This window comes from Homarus americanus, unplaced genomic scaffold, assembly GCF_018991925.1.
Source record: "Homarus americanus isolate GMGI-L3 unplaced genomic scaffold, GMGI_Hamer_2.0 scaffold18703, whole genome shotgun sequence".
Lineage (NCBI taxonomy): Eukaryota > Metazoa > Arthropoda > Malacostraca > Decapoda > Nephropidae > Homarus > Homarus americanus.
Window position 1 is genome coordinate 8,059,988 of NW_024749779.1, and position 16,020 is coordinate 8,076,007.

The 16,020-nt window shown below is 38.1% G+C and overlaps 1 long non-coding RNA gene across 1 annotated transcript in view; it reads right to left on the reverse strand.

The window, feature by feature from the left end:
* Positions 1-1,596: 1,596 nt before the first annotated feature.
* Positions 1,597-16,020, reverse strand: part of LOC121853874 — a 55,117-nt gene continuing 40,693 nt past the window's right edge. The window contains exon 3 of the long non-coding RNA XR_006086420.1: positions 1,597-1,698. This is a non-coding gene — a long non-coding RNA (uncharacterized LOC121853874). The remainder of the gene's footprint in view (positions 1,699-16,020) is intronic.

Below are 16,020 nucleotides of genomic sequence, written 5' to 3' on the forward strand. Positions count from 1 at the left end.
TACCTATTGGACAAACTAAAATCGTTCCTGACCACGGGAGTTTCCGGACCACAGAATGCCGGACTAGAGAGGTACAACCTGTACAAGAAAACTTACAAAAAGCCTTCAACACAGTCCATCATGATATACTACAGGACAGTATAGTCTGGATTTATGCGGTTTTTGTTTACGCATTTGGTCATTTACGCGGTGCCTTGCCAGAATGAAATGTTTTAATTGCGCGGTAAATTTCATCATTTACGCAGCGAGCGGCTAGAGAGGTGCAGACGTGCCGCGCCATTTTTTACTCACACGGTCCATTCTTGACCATACGCGGGAAGCGGCGCAGAGAGGTGCGCATTAGGTAGCTCTTACGTTATCGCTGATGTCATATGACGTATCGGACTGTGATTGGGCCATGCATCCTTATCACCCACGCATTCCGTCCGCCGCTAACTGTGATTGGTCTAATGTAACATGACGTGCCCTGCCACCAGAGGGTAGAAGTCGCTGACCTAGCCGGGCCAGTCTCATTGTTCTCAGTCCGTGTATACAGTTCTCTCTTGTGCCCGCTATTCCCCTCACAATGGCTTCCGCTGGACCCCCACCACCCGAGAAAAACCTTGAATTACCTGGACCAAGCCATGATTATGTGATGGAAATCATCGAGTTGGGGGAGAAAATTAAGCTCATCCTTGACAACGACCCAGACAAGCATCGGTATGAAGAGTCTAATAACCATCTGACGAAAGTTATGGAACCGTATATCCAGATCTATCTCGACAACATCAATGCTAGTCGTCAACGTAGCATTAAGGACTTCTTCGCTCGCAACCCACCACAACCAGCCCAAGTCAGTGACAGTGAGGATATGGACTTTGAGGGGTTTGTCTGGGAGGCCCTGTAAACCTCTGCGAGTAGTGAAAGTGATTCACCGGAGGGCAACTAATCTGCCCTCTGCCTCGAAACCAGCCGCCATCCACGTGTGCAGACCCATCTTTTCTACTAATGTAAGTGTTAAAAAACCTAATATTATTGATATTTCTCTTAAATATTAATTGTGTGTGCATACCATCATAAAATTAAGATGTTATTTTTACTACAAGGTACGTATTGTGTCGGAAAAAGTGGAGTTTAGGGGTCGGCCCAGTCTCTATTTCAATTAATCCCATATGTTCTGTTATTTCGTTTACGCGTTTCTCGTTTTACGCGAACCTCCACGGGTTCAATTGACCGCGTAAATGCAGACTATACTGTATAAGAAAAACCGCAGGCTCTTTGCACTGGGTCTGCTGGCTGGTTTAAATACGTAATATCTTAGCAACAGGAAACACATTCTTGTTACAAATAATACCGAGTCAACATCAATGCAATAGCCAGTGTAAGTTGTGGAGTCCTACAAGAGAGTATCCTAGGACCATTGCTGTTCCTATCATATGTTAATACATTTAATCTTTTTTTTTCCTGTGGTGAAAAAAGCCATTTTTTCCTCTCATACTAAGAAATGGATACGAATTTAAAATATCTTAAGTTAAAAGCAACTAATGTCAGTAATATAATTAATAATGATTGTATGTTTTCCTAATTAATTATAGAAGTGTTGTACTGTACTTACATCAGGATAATGCATAATTCCCAATTGCTGCACATAGGTAAGAATTTCTTCAATTTCTTCTTCGTTTTTTTCTTGCCTTTATCAAGAATGAAGCCATCCATTACCTATAAACAAATAAAAAAGAATGCATGTAAGGCAAGGCATGATTTAGATGATGATTGTAATGGCCTCCAGAACAATATTCATGCTGTTTAAAAAAATTGTATTACAGGCATCCCCTGGGTTACGGAAGGGTTCCATTCCTGAAAATCTTTCTGTATCATGAAAACATTTTCCCCACTGACTCCCATTACTGTATATCCCGGCTCACACGACGCTTTAAGTGATAAGAAGCATCCTATAATTGGCAAGGTACATTTTGGAAAAAAAAACAATTATTTTTGGATTTAACCCTTACGCCCCGGGCTAGGGTGGTGCCGGCTGTAACCCCACGCGGGATAAAACGATAAAAATCAACTTTTCCAAAAATAATTTTTAACCTTTATAAATGATAAAACAATAAAAAATACGGAAGAAAAACTATATATTGTCCCTCTAGAAACATCCGTGGCGCCTCGGTGACGAGGTAAATAAGGGGAAAGGTTTTTTTGACGGCTGGTGCTCACGGTCACTACTCACTTAGGGGTAATTTTTTCGCCTGCCTTTGTGTCCGAGATGGCCAATAATGCATATATTTACTGATCATAATACTTATTTCCTTTAAATAATTAATTTAGAATGTATTTTACTTGCATTACTTTTCATAAAAAATGCTCGCGACAGACTGGGCTGTCTGGGTATTTTTGTTTTGAGGAGAGCATGTATGTCATACAAATAATTATCGGAATAATAATTCCACAAATAAATACCATTATTATCTAGTAATACTACACTACAATACAACTACACTACTTTTAGTAATATTATTTTGATACATGATAAAATGGACAAACAATGAAAAATAAACAACAAAAGATGGTACTTACCAAGAAACTTCCCTCTGACCATGAGTAGGGTGCCGAGGTGGTGGTGGTGGTGATACCCTGACACCTTGCTAGCTGTTTGCTAGTGCTCGAGGGTAGTGACGAGTGAATGCGCACAACTGTGTACCTTTTACACAAATATGACACTTTGTACCTTACATATGAACTTACACTACTATTTACACTATTTACAAGCATGTACCACATTGTTTGAGAATGTTTTCTTAGAGTGGTACTCCATAAAGCAAGGTTTACAGAGACCAACATCATACTCCTTTCACCATGCTTAGCTGGGCGCTTAGTAGTGTTCTTGCAGACATAACACCGCCTTTGCACCTTAGACCACTTGGAAGAGTCGGGAGATCGTCAAGGTAGTGACGAACAACCCAGTCATGTGGAAGGAGTCTTTCAGGTAGGCCTGCTTGACTGTGACATCATGGTGCAGCTGCCACAATGGTGCCATACTTCTCTAGGAGTTGTGTTATAACTTGCTTCTGAAAAACCCTGATAGAGGGTTTTTCCCAGTTTTTACAAGGTACAAGTTGTACACATTTAGGATGGTGACATCCAAGAGTTGTAGGAACATTTTCTTATACCATTTGACACATTTCCGTACACACTCAATTGCACCAACCTTCAGGTCACTCTTGTCCACGAGCCGCATGTTGACACTGTAGTCCACGACAGATTCAGGTTTTTTCATGACCTCTCCTGTGGTCCAGTCCCTTTTTCAACCGTCCACCATTTCGCCTTTGTGCACGGGTGACAGCATCTGCACAGTGCGCTTATCATGCCAGCATATTGCAAACAACTTGTCTGCTTGCTTCAGCTGGATCTCTCCTCGTGCAGGTTTACCAGTAAACATGGGCCAGTGTTTCCTGTTCTTGCGTACAGTCCCACAAGAACCGTAGAGGACGTGATTCCCTCCAAAGTAGCGGTCCATAAGTTTCTTGAAAGAAGCGCCAGAGAAACCATGTAGGTTGTCCTTGGGTATGTCTACATCACTTGCTGTGTAAACAATGAGATCTAAGACATACCCAGTATCGCAGTCACACAGCACAAAGAACTTGATCCCAAAGCGATGTCGTTTGGAGGGAAAGTATTGTCAAAAAACAACACGTTCTCTGAAAAGCACCACAGACTCGTCCACCACTACATTCTGAAATGGTCTCAAGAACTTCAGAAAACGTTCCTTCAGCATCGTAAAAACTTTCCTTATTTTCCATAGTCTGTCACCAGCCACAGGAATGTTGTTATCTACGAAGTGTAGATAACATAGGATGGAGGTAAACTGGTTTCTGGACATGAATTTTGCCAACAATGGAGTTGCTGTGATGTCATCAGGAGATATCCAGTACTCCAGAAATACGGGTTTTTTCACATGTGCCATCAGCATCAGTAATGCAAAAAACATACAGTTCGGAAACACCGACATCACTCCAGCAACGCATGTGTGGAAAGGGGTCAGGGCCTGGATCAGCATCACACATGTACTGATAAAATTTATTTGTCTCGGTACACAGTACAGTATGTCCTCGCTTAACGTCATGGTTACGTTCCAAAAAACTGAGACGTTAACGGAATAATTTTTCCCCCCAAGAAATAGATAAAATACAGGAGTTACGTTCCCCAACCTCCCTTTGCCCCATTAAATACATTACATATACAGAAATTCAATGGCATTTTTAGAAAATAGTATATAGTATATATACATATACTGTACTGTATATATATACAGCATCCCTTTGGGGTTATCACACCTAATTGGGACCGCGCTGAGTGCGTGATAACGAAAAATGTGATAACGAAAGTACAGAACCTATGGGATTTATTCTAATTGGTTCCTGGCAAGGCCCAACCCTAATTTTCCCATTTTACGACCATTTAGACCCACTAAAGACATAGATAATGTTAGAGTAAGTGTCAAAAACACACATAGGCATGGCCAAGTTTATTACAAAGTGATGAAAAGGGTACGCTCAATACTGTAGTCCACAAAACATGTAGCTATGCTTTCTTTATTTGAGTCCCCCGTCATACGAGTCCGTTTTGTCATAAATTCAGGACACCTGAGTCCTGCGTTTTCTCTCAATCTTAGAGTGCACCCGAGACTTCGTTTTTCCATAGTAATGACACAGAATTTGAAATTGCAACTGGGGTTGCAATTGTTGAGGCAACTTAGATATGTCTGATTGCAGCAAATGTGTTATTGTCAATTTGTAGGTGAAAGATTTTATCCTCAATAGATGTAGGTGAAGCAAATGGGTAAAAACACCTGGAGGCAACTGCGTGATAACGAAATTCTCAGCTTGAAAAATGCGCTATAACAGAAGGTGTGCAGATTATGATGGAGGCGTGATAACGCAAATCGCGATCACCAAGGGATGACTGTGTGTATGTATATATGTATGTATGTATGTATGTATGTATATATGTATGTATGTTTGCATGTATGCACACATACATACATCCTTGACCACAGAAGGGTTAAGACGTACCAGGGCGCTCCTCTCGGAGCAGCCAGGTCAACTGTTATGTTGGCCCATACCAACCCCCTCCCTTGAACCCTCCTCCCCACCGAAATATCAACAAGTTCTCGCCAGAAGTTACAATTTCATTTAGGAAAGGAATCAAATGGTGGTGAACAGTGCTTAAGTCCGTGAAAAACAACTCAACAGTAACAGTCGTACCCAAGTTAACCTTCACACAGTGAGGTCCCAGGTACCCAGTGATAATGGCCCGTGAGACCCAACAACAACCAGCGATGTGTTAATCCGTCTACGATAGGAACAACACCTCACTCCTATAACACCATCTGTGAGGGAATTACTACACCAGGTCAGGTCCCCCATAACACCATCTGTGAGGGAGTTACTAAACCACGTGAGGCCCCTCATAACACCATCTGTGAGGGAATTGCTACACCACGTGAGGCTCGTCATAACACCATCTGTGAGGTAATTACTACACCACGTGAGGTCCCTCATAACACCATCTGTGAGGGAATTACTACACAACGTCAGGTCCCTCATAACACCATCTGTGAGGGAACTACTACACCACGTGAGATCCCTCCTAACACCACCTGGGAGGGAATTACTACACTACGTGTCTGCTGTTCAACACCTCAGCTCACATGATCTACGTGTGTAAACATTAATCTGTATGTTCACTGTATGTTCCTTTACCTTTCTCTAATGAAGGCTTTTGTTAAACCACCAATGTATGTAATAAGTCATTTATATCCAATGTATATTTTCAGCCTTCGGGCTGCAGAACTTTTTCAATAAACCGTTAATTTTTATTATTATTATTATTATTATTATTATTATTATTATTACATACATACATACATACATACATATATATATATACACAGTCATGCGCCAGTTAACGTCCAACCAAACAACGTCCGATCGCATATACGTCCGTAGCCCATGAAAAAAAATAAAAAGTTAAAAAAAACCCTCACACAACCACCAACACTTCCTTCACACCAACACCTCCCTCACCCCACCACCAAGACCTCCCTCAAACAACACCCACACCTCCCTCACACTACCACCAACACCTCCTTCACACCAACACCTCCCTCACCCCACCACTAACATCTCCCTCACACCAACACCCACACCTCCCTCACACCAACACCTCCTTCACACCACCACCGACACCTCCCTCACACCATCCTCAAACCACCACCAACACCTCCCTCACATCACCACCAACACCTCCCTCACATCACCACTAACACTTCCCTCACAGCACCACCAACACCTACCGTAAATACTCGTGTGTAGTTCGAGTTTTTAAGACCAAATAATTAGGCAAAAAATTGGGGGTCGACCTCTACATGCGTAATAGTTTTGTTAGGTTGAACCCGTGCATGATGAGAAGGGCGAGGAGCAACTTTTAGCTTGAGACATGAAATATATTTACCATTTACAGCCAGTAAACAATGGAAATGTAAAATATGTACCAATTAGTAATGAAAAGCTGTGCAGTTCCTTCAGCAAATGAAGCTCACCAACTTACAATAGGCTAAATTACCTTACAACGTGCTTTCAGTATTCTATGTTGAAGTTCTTAGCACAGGCTAACTTATCATATCATATACGGTATCACAGTTCTCATTGATCTACAAAAAATTCCGGTAATAAAAACCTTTTCGATATTTCACACTTAATATACTGTAATACTCGGTAATCTACTTCAACCTCCTATTGTTTACAACAACGCATGACGCACCACCAGCTGTTGCGTATGAGCTAGACGGTACACGTGTTTTTCGAATCGTTTTCAGTTAAAAAACTGTTACATCACATGTATATTTTACCTTAACTGTGCCTGAATGAATATATTCTCGGAAATAGTAGTTTTGCTGAAAAGTGATGTATTTTAATGTAAAATAGGGTAAAATACATGACAAAAACAAAAGATTTTACCTAACCTTCCGATGATCAAGAGACGTTACTCGTTTTTTTAATAGTTTTTGGTTAAAATACTGCTATATTACAATGGTATTCTATTCATACTGTGCTTGATATAATGTATTCACGGAAATGTAATATTTTTGCTGAAATGACGTACGTATTACAGTGGAAAGTGGGATAAAATCGTGACGAAAACAATGACTTTCGCTTTCTTTAGTTCAAAAAATGTTACCGTAATCGCTTTTCGAATGGTTTTCAGTTAAAAACTGTTGTATTATAAAAATATTCTATCCTAATTGACTTGAATAAATACTACGATACCATATTTCTGAATATTTTCATTAAAATCCATCAAAATCATTTTCCTTGTCATTGTCTGCAGCACCAAACAGCTTCTCCCAGTCCTCTCCTTGAACAAGGCTAGAGGGTACGTGTTTTTCGAATCGTTTTCAGTTAAAAAACTGTTACATCACACGTATATTTTACCTAAACTGCGCCTGAATGAATATATTTTCGGAAATAAATAGTAGTTTTGCTGAAACGTGATGTATTTCAATGTAAAATAGGATAAAATACATGACGAAAACAAAAGACTTTACCTAAGCTTCCGATGTTCTTGAGATGTTACTCGTTTTTTCAATAGTTTTCGGTTAAAATACTGTTATATTACAATGATATTCTATTCATACTGTGCTTGATATAAAACATTCATGGAAATGTAATATTTTTGCTGAAATTACGTATGTATTACAGTGGAAAGTGGGATAAAATCGTGACGAAAACAATGACTTTCGCTTTCTTTCGTTCAAAAGATGTTACCGTAATCGCTTTTCGAATGGTTTAGTTAAAAAACTGTTGTATTACAATAATCTTCCCTCCTAATTGACTTGAATAAATACTTGAATGAAAATATACAATATTTTTGTTGAAACTACCCGCTTTTCAGTGTAAAGTGTCGTAATAATAAATGGTAAACAATTTGCCTTCAGCGCGACGAGCCTCAGTTTATAGGACGTAGAGTGTTTTTACTGAAGGTTTTGTTGTTCCATTACCCTCAAAAACGTGGGTCGACCTATAAATGAGAAATATCATAAATTAACGATTTCTTGGTCAAAAAATCAGGGTCGACCTATAAACGAGGGGGGATTATAGACGAGTATATACGGTACTTCACGCCAAGACAGAGAATAATTTGAATATAAACGTCAAATATTTTGCACAAAAGATAAAATTTTTGCTCTCTCTAAAATTTGTATGTCTGATGCAAATTATAGCTTGTTTATATTCAAATTAATCGCTGTCTTGTGGGGATTCCAGCTATGTAAATTATATTTTCCTCGGTCACTTCTATGAAATTTTATGAGCAAAAAACAAAAAGTGGTTTAAACAACATAAATAAACAAATAAATACTTCACCAGACCTTCGCGCTAACTGTCAAAGTACACCTCACTTCCCGCTCCCCCTACCCCTCACGCACGCTCCCTCCCTCCCTCTCACTCCCCCATCTGCCCAGCCAGGGTTTTTATCTTATATAATACAGTATCTCAGACTAAATTTAGGAGGATATAATTTGCATTGCTGGACTCCTTTCAAGACAGCGAGTAATTTGAATATAAACGTCATATATTTTGCACGAGATAAAAAATTTTGCTCTCTGTAATAAAATTCTTAAATTAGATCTAAAATTTGTATATCTAATGCAAATAATAGCTTGTTTATATTCAAATTGGTCACTGTCTTGTGAGAATTCCAGCAATGTTAATTATATTCTCCCAGGTCATTTCACTGGCATTTTAAAATGAGAGAAGCTTAGTAGGACTGTTAAATAAACACACAGAGACCTTCGACTCAAACTGTCAAACATATCACCTCAACCCCCACTCCCCCACGCTAGCTTGCTCACTCCCTCCCTCCCTTGCTGGCTGGCTGGCTGCCTGGCTCCATCCCTCCTAAAGATAGGAGAATATAATTTGCATTTCTGGAATCCTTGCAGGACTGTGAATAATTTGAATATAAACGTCATATATTTTGCTCAAGAGATAAAAATTGTAGTACATTAGTGTACAGTACTGTAGTACATTTTATAATATAAAGTTTTTCAACTGTATTTTTGGGTAGATTTACATAAATTTCTTCATTTATTTTCATCCATCTACATGCACACACCATACTAAAAGAAACGTAAAAGAAATAAATGACCTTAGTGCAAAGCTGGAGTGCACATTTACTAAATTGATTACGGTACTAAAATTGTTACGTCTAGTGCAAATTATAGCTTGTTTATATTACGGGTGTATTAATTGTTTTTATAGCTATTTTTGCATTTTAATATTAAATACTGTACATTACATTTCAACGAAACTACCATTTATTTCTGAGAACATGGAAATGTAATATTTTTGCTGAAATGATGTACATATTACAGTGGAAAGTGGGATAAAATTGTGACGAAAACAATGACTTTCTCTTTCTTTCGTTCAAAAAATGTTACCATAATCGCTTTTCGAATGGTTTTCAGTTGTGGGATTATAAGGCTAATGATAGGATAGAATATTATTGTAATACAGTACGAGTACAACAGTTTTTTAACTGAAAACCATTCGAAAAGCAATTACGGTAAAATCTTTTGAATAACGAAAGAAAGCGAAAGTCATTGTTTTCGTCATGATTTTATCCCACTTTCCACTGTAATATGTAAGTCATTCCAGCAAAAATATTATATTTCCATATTTATTTCTGAGAATATGTATATTCATTCAGTCACAGTTAAGGTAAAATATACTTGTGATGTAATACTTTAATGAAAATACGGTATCGTAGTTTTCTTTTGTTTCAAATTTAATTAACAAAGATTGATGTTTCAAATGTAATGAACAAAAATTTATGTACAGTATCTATAAATAAACTTTAATAAATGAATACTTTATGTTTTACATCGTCCTGTGCATACCATACCATGGATTTGGCTACTTTGGGCTTGCTATGATGACGCAAGAGATCTGCCCTGGCAACTGTACCGACACTCACAGCTGGTGGTGCGTTGGTGCATCGTTTCCATTGTTTACTGGTAGTTACTGGTAAATATTTTTCAACCTAACGAAACTATTACCCGTTTAGAGGTCGACCCCCAATTTTTTGCCAAATAATTTGGTCTTAAAAACTATAACTACACACAGGTATATACGGTAAATAAGGACATGGGGAGGGGGTTTTGGGGTGTGGCAACAAAATATCTTGCAGTTTTTAACATCCACGGATCTCTGTTCACGTAACCCGGCGTGTGTTAAGGGCCAACTATATAGTATTACATACCGTAAGTATAAATACAAAGTTTATGTGGTGATCGGACAACGTCCATTTCGGTTAACGTCATTTCCAAGAGCATCTAGGGCGTTAACGGTGTATGTATATATATGTGTACATATATATATATGTAATCCACGATCGCATATCGTCCGTGCCCCAAAAATCTGTGGCGCGATGGACCACCACCCCTAGCGGAACACGATGATCCTCCCATACTGGTCAGATATTATGTGTTAACCTTTAGGTGCGTAATTAAATTTCGCGCGCGGTTCCTGAAAAAGTGTCAATTATCCTGCCAAAAATGAATTTCATATAATCACATTTTCTATATGTTTTTCCTAGAGAACTTTTTAGTATATTTTCCAAATCTGGAACAAAAATTCACATATATGCAAATTTTAGAGAAAAAATGACATTTATACCCAAAATGCAGGAAATTGGTATAAATCAATGCTCATATGGCAAATAAATTTAATCAATTTGCTACTAAACAGCAAATTTAGATATGTATTACATATTCAGATAATATCAAACAAAATAGTACAAAAAATAAGCTATATTGCATTCAGGAAATACTCCTATACCTCAATATATAATCATGCAAAACACGGCAAATATAAAATCGACAAGCCAATACGATGCATGCATGTCATTTAAGTATATTATCATTTACCAATTTTTATTTATTTATGACATATTTTAGTCATCATTTGCAGTGCAGGCACAAGTTTCTTATACTTTTACCTTGGTGTGATACTCCTCAAAACACGGTGCAATACACAATGGTGGCTTTGGCAACACACATTTCACAGTAATAGCTTGTCTGTTTACGCTTTGCAACTACCCTTTCCCTTTTTTGTACACTCTGAAGGTAGTATGCTACATACAACAGTTTGCAGACTTTTGTTTCAGCTTATTGTTCCTAGGAAAGTGGCGCTGTACCAACCCTCAAATCTGTTGGGTCATTACTCCTGCGACCTCTTTTCTTTAGAATTTTCTATTATACCCTTGCAGCAACCCATCTATTACATTTTCCCTAAATGTCCTCTCTGTGACATCTTCTTCTTCATGATTTTGTATTATAACAAATGCACCATTGACTAGTGTTGCTTCAACAAAAAATGCCACAGAGTCTGATACCACTTTTTATGTCTCCGTTCAAAAGGATAGTTGAGCACAACTGGTCAAATTTGTCCACCCCCTCCCCATATGTTTATTATACATAACCTGAATATTTGTTTTTTTACAGTCCTCAAAACCTGTTTTTTGCATGTACTTTCAACACCAGTTACTTCCTACATTACCTACTGTGGCCAACATATTGACTTTACCCGTGTCTTGCCATGTACATGCAAGCATTGTTTTGTTTGTATTCTCCCAGATTGTTGGAAGTGCACCACGCTTTGGTTTCATATTCTTCATTTCTTTTAGGCAATCCCTTTCTTGTTTGCACGTACTGTGCCACATGCACCTATTTTTTATTCACTCTAAGATATTCATACAACTGCACACTGGAGCACACCAATATATCCCTGATTTTCATAGCCTTGTAATAAATCTTTTACTACCCTATAGCCAATCCGTGCTCTGTGTTGCTGCTTCAACTCTGTATATATCTGAAATCTTATTATGTTCAGTATGGGAGTCACAGAAAGCATTCACAGTTTTATTCCCCATTTTTGTACTAGGTTTATTTAGGCAGGTAATTGTTTCAAAAAGTCTCCCTTGAATTTGAGCATGCTCTCATCCACACATATTTCTTTTTGTTAGATATAAGCAGCAGCATATGTATTATTTACCAGTCAATTAGTTTTTCTAACTTTGAATAATCTGTCAGGAATATCATCTTCTACCTTTGGTCATTATTGGCAAATGTACAAACGACTTTTTAGTAGCATGTACTGGTCCCTAGAAAAATATTACCAAAAACCAGGTGTTCGTGTAAGCCAATAGGAATCCTGAAAATATGATTGCAAGGTGGCTTGTGAACCAGTCCCATTCCAATTTCCATTTGCTACCATAGCTTTTTTATTTCCTGGGGAATGTACATCCTTCCACTGCCTAAAACCTCGACCTCTAGGTAATTCTCCTATTTCATCTAACCTTGCTTACATAACGTTTGTCCTCGTGAAAGCAACCAAGTCATAAATTGGCATGGGAAAAAAATTGAGGAAACATTGGCATGGATTCAGATTATCAAAACCTGTACAATCTGGCTGACCAGTGAAAGCAGGAATACTGTCTAAGTCTGGGTAATTCTGTCCTTCAGTATATATTGTCTTTGCTATGTATAATCCCCGTACTCTTGGGGTGGTTCTAGGGTGGGTACCTGACCTACTTTCACGTGGCTGTGAATCTGTGAACTGTCCCTAAGTAGATGTGAGCTGGTGACCTGTCCCTATGTATACGCAGCTGGTGATCTGTCCTCATGTCGACGCGGAGCTTCTGTAGCAGAGCTGGTACTTGGAAGTGGTGATGTGGTCATCTGTGTCGCCCAGTGTCACTACTGTCATCAACAGCAGAGACAGCAGGATCATCTACACGCTTCTGCCTCCTCCTCACTGTCAGAAGCTTCAAATGCAGCTTGGATCTCCCTGTCAGTCCTGCTTTTCTTTTTCTTACCACTCATTACTGTGGGATAAAAAATTGGAAAACATGAACACTAACATCAAAACTTCTTAGCTGTCAATGTCAATGTAACTATAACAATAAAATAATAAATCGATTACAAATAATAAATTATTACAGTAAACAAGTAAATAAGAAAATCCCAATGAATTCCATGATGAATAAACGAAATAAAATAGTTAAATGTCCTCCGTCACGAGTCACAATACCGCCAAACAGCTGATCGCACAGCTGGCCAGTAACCAAACACTTCACGTCCTCACCAATCACAGAAGCGCCCATACAGCCTATAAGAGGACATAAAACAACTATATGAATATCAGAGTATCCTATAAGCGCCCATAAGCTGATCACAAACATAATAAAATATGAATAATACACTTGGCTGCATATAAAAAAGAATGGAAAAACAAAAAATTCCAGAACAAAATTGGTAAATAATGACATTTCACGTACATTTTCCCACCTTATTATAGAATATCAAGCTTATATTGGTATATCAGCTTATACTTGATACTGATTATATACATATGCTATAACAAGCAAAAACATAACTAATATCACAAAATGACAATAATTCACCTACACGAAATGCTACAACGGACGTCAACAAAGCACATCAGTCTGAGTGTAGTTGTCTAGCGGCGGCGTCAAGTGGCAGCAGTTGGGCGGGTGGTGGCGATTTAGTTCCTGTGATATGTCCGCTAATAGTCTCATTTGGGGAAGTTTTGTCAAGGCCGTGGATATCGCTTGTCGCATTTAATTAATATAATATTTTGGTGGGTTTTACCGCATCGCATCAAAGGGTTAAAAGGAGCTCCTTCCTTAGGCTGCTTTTAAGCATTGCCTCCAGGTGTAATGTTAACCTACATCTGTGAGATAAATCTTTCACCTACAAATTGACAATAACACATTTGCTGTAATCAGACATAGTTGTCTCAACAACTGCAACCCCAGTTAATTGTGGTTGCAATTTCAAGTTATGGCATTACTAAGAATAAGCAAGTCCCTGTGCACTCTAAGATGAAGAAATGAGGACTCAGGCGTCCTGATGTGAGAAAGCAGGACTTTCGCCATTATGATGAGACAAATAAAAAAAAAGCATAGCTACATGTTTTGTGGACTACAGTATTAAGCGTGCCCTTTTTCATCGCGTAATAAACCTAGCCATGCCTATGTATTGTTCACGATATTTACCATAACATTATATATATAATTAGTGGGTCCTAAATGGTTTATAAAATGGGAAACTTAGGGTTGGGTCTTGGGTGCCTAAGACCAATTAGAATAAATCCCATAGGTTCTGTACTTTTCGTTATCGGTGGGGTCCCATTAGGCGCGATAACCAAGGGATGACTTGTACTTTATACTGTATATACTTGTGACACTAAGCCAGTTGCTTCTGGTGTGTTATGGTTCAGGGTACCAAGTGACAGCACTAGGATCCGCTTCCTCTATCACGCAATAAACAATTAAAATATAAATTGAAAAAAAAAAACACAAAACAAATAATGGGACCATGCGCGAACCTAAATGGCCTAGGCGGGCACAGTCACGTATGCATCGCGTATTCTTATAGATTGTGCTGCCAGCCCGTCACAGATTATCTAATTGAATTTAGTCAATATTGTACAGTAACAATGGACCTAAGGAGTACAGAAACCTGTATTGTACATGTACTAAATGATTACAGTACTAAAATTAGTATGCTATTTACAGAAATATCAGCTTGTTTATACAGGTATTCAAATAAATTACTATCTTACAAGAATCCAAGCTATTTAAGTTATATTCACAGGTGGATTTGGGTGGCAAATTATGAGGAAAGGCTTAGTCACTCTTAAGTAATGATAAATAAACACAGGCCTTCAGTGCCAACTGTCAAATCTTCTCTCAAAATAAACTGAGCACTCTGTCACCCTCACCTCACATTTCATTTAGCTACCTCCCTCCCTGTTCCCCAGACAAAAGATTGGTAATTTCTTTATGTTTATTTATATAATATCTCAGACTAAAGTTAGGATAATATAATTTGCATTGCTGGAAATTCTTGCAGACAGAGATTAATTCAAATATAGCGTCATATATTTTTGCTCCAAATATTAAAAATGTGGTACATTTGTGTACAATACTGTAGTACATTTTTATAAAAGTTTATTTTTCAACAGTATTTTGGGTAGATTTACATAAATTTCTTCATTTTATTTTCATCCATCTACATGCACACACCATACTAAAAGAAACATAAAAAGAAATAAATGACTGAGTACCAAGCTGGAGTGCACATTACTAATTTGATTCACGGTGCTAAAATTGTTCGTCTACTCGCAATTACAACATGTTTATATTCAAATAAATCAGAATGCGTACAAGAATCCCATAATGTTAATTATATTCTCCTAGAGTCACTATCACTGGCATTTAAATGAAAGCTTAGCAGGACTATTAAACACACAGACACCATAGCCGGCTCAAACTTATCACCTCAACCCCCCCCTCAACCCCCCTTTGGCTGGTTGTCCTCCCTCCTCCCTCCTCCCTCCTCCTCCCTTCCTTCCTTCCTTCCTTCCTTCCTTCCTTCCCTTCCTTCCTTCCTTCCTTCCTTCCTTCCTTCCTTCCTCCAGCTACCCCCCCTTAGGGGTTTTAGGCTTACAATTTTATCATATATATAATATCTCAGACTAAAGTTAGGAAGTTATAATTTACGTGCTGGAATCCTTGCAAGACAGCCAATAATTTGAATATAAGCGTCATATATTTTTGTACTCAAGAGATAAAAATTTTGTACATTGGTGGCTGATACTGTGGTACATATTATAAAAAGTTTTTCAACTGTATTTTTTGGGTAGATTTACATAGATTTATTTATTTATTTTTCATCTGTTACATGCACACACCATACTAAAAAAATGTAATGAAATAAATGACGCTAGTGCAAAACTGGAGTGCACATGTACTAATTGTTGATTCTTTGATTACTAAATTGTTTTGTCTAGTGCAAATTATAGGATGTTTATATTCAAATTAATCAGTATGTTACAAGAATCCCCAGCAATATTAGTTATATTCACCCAGGTCATTTCACTGGCTTTTTAT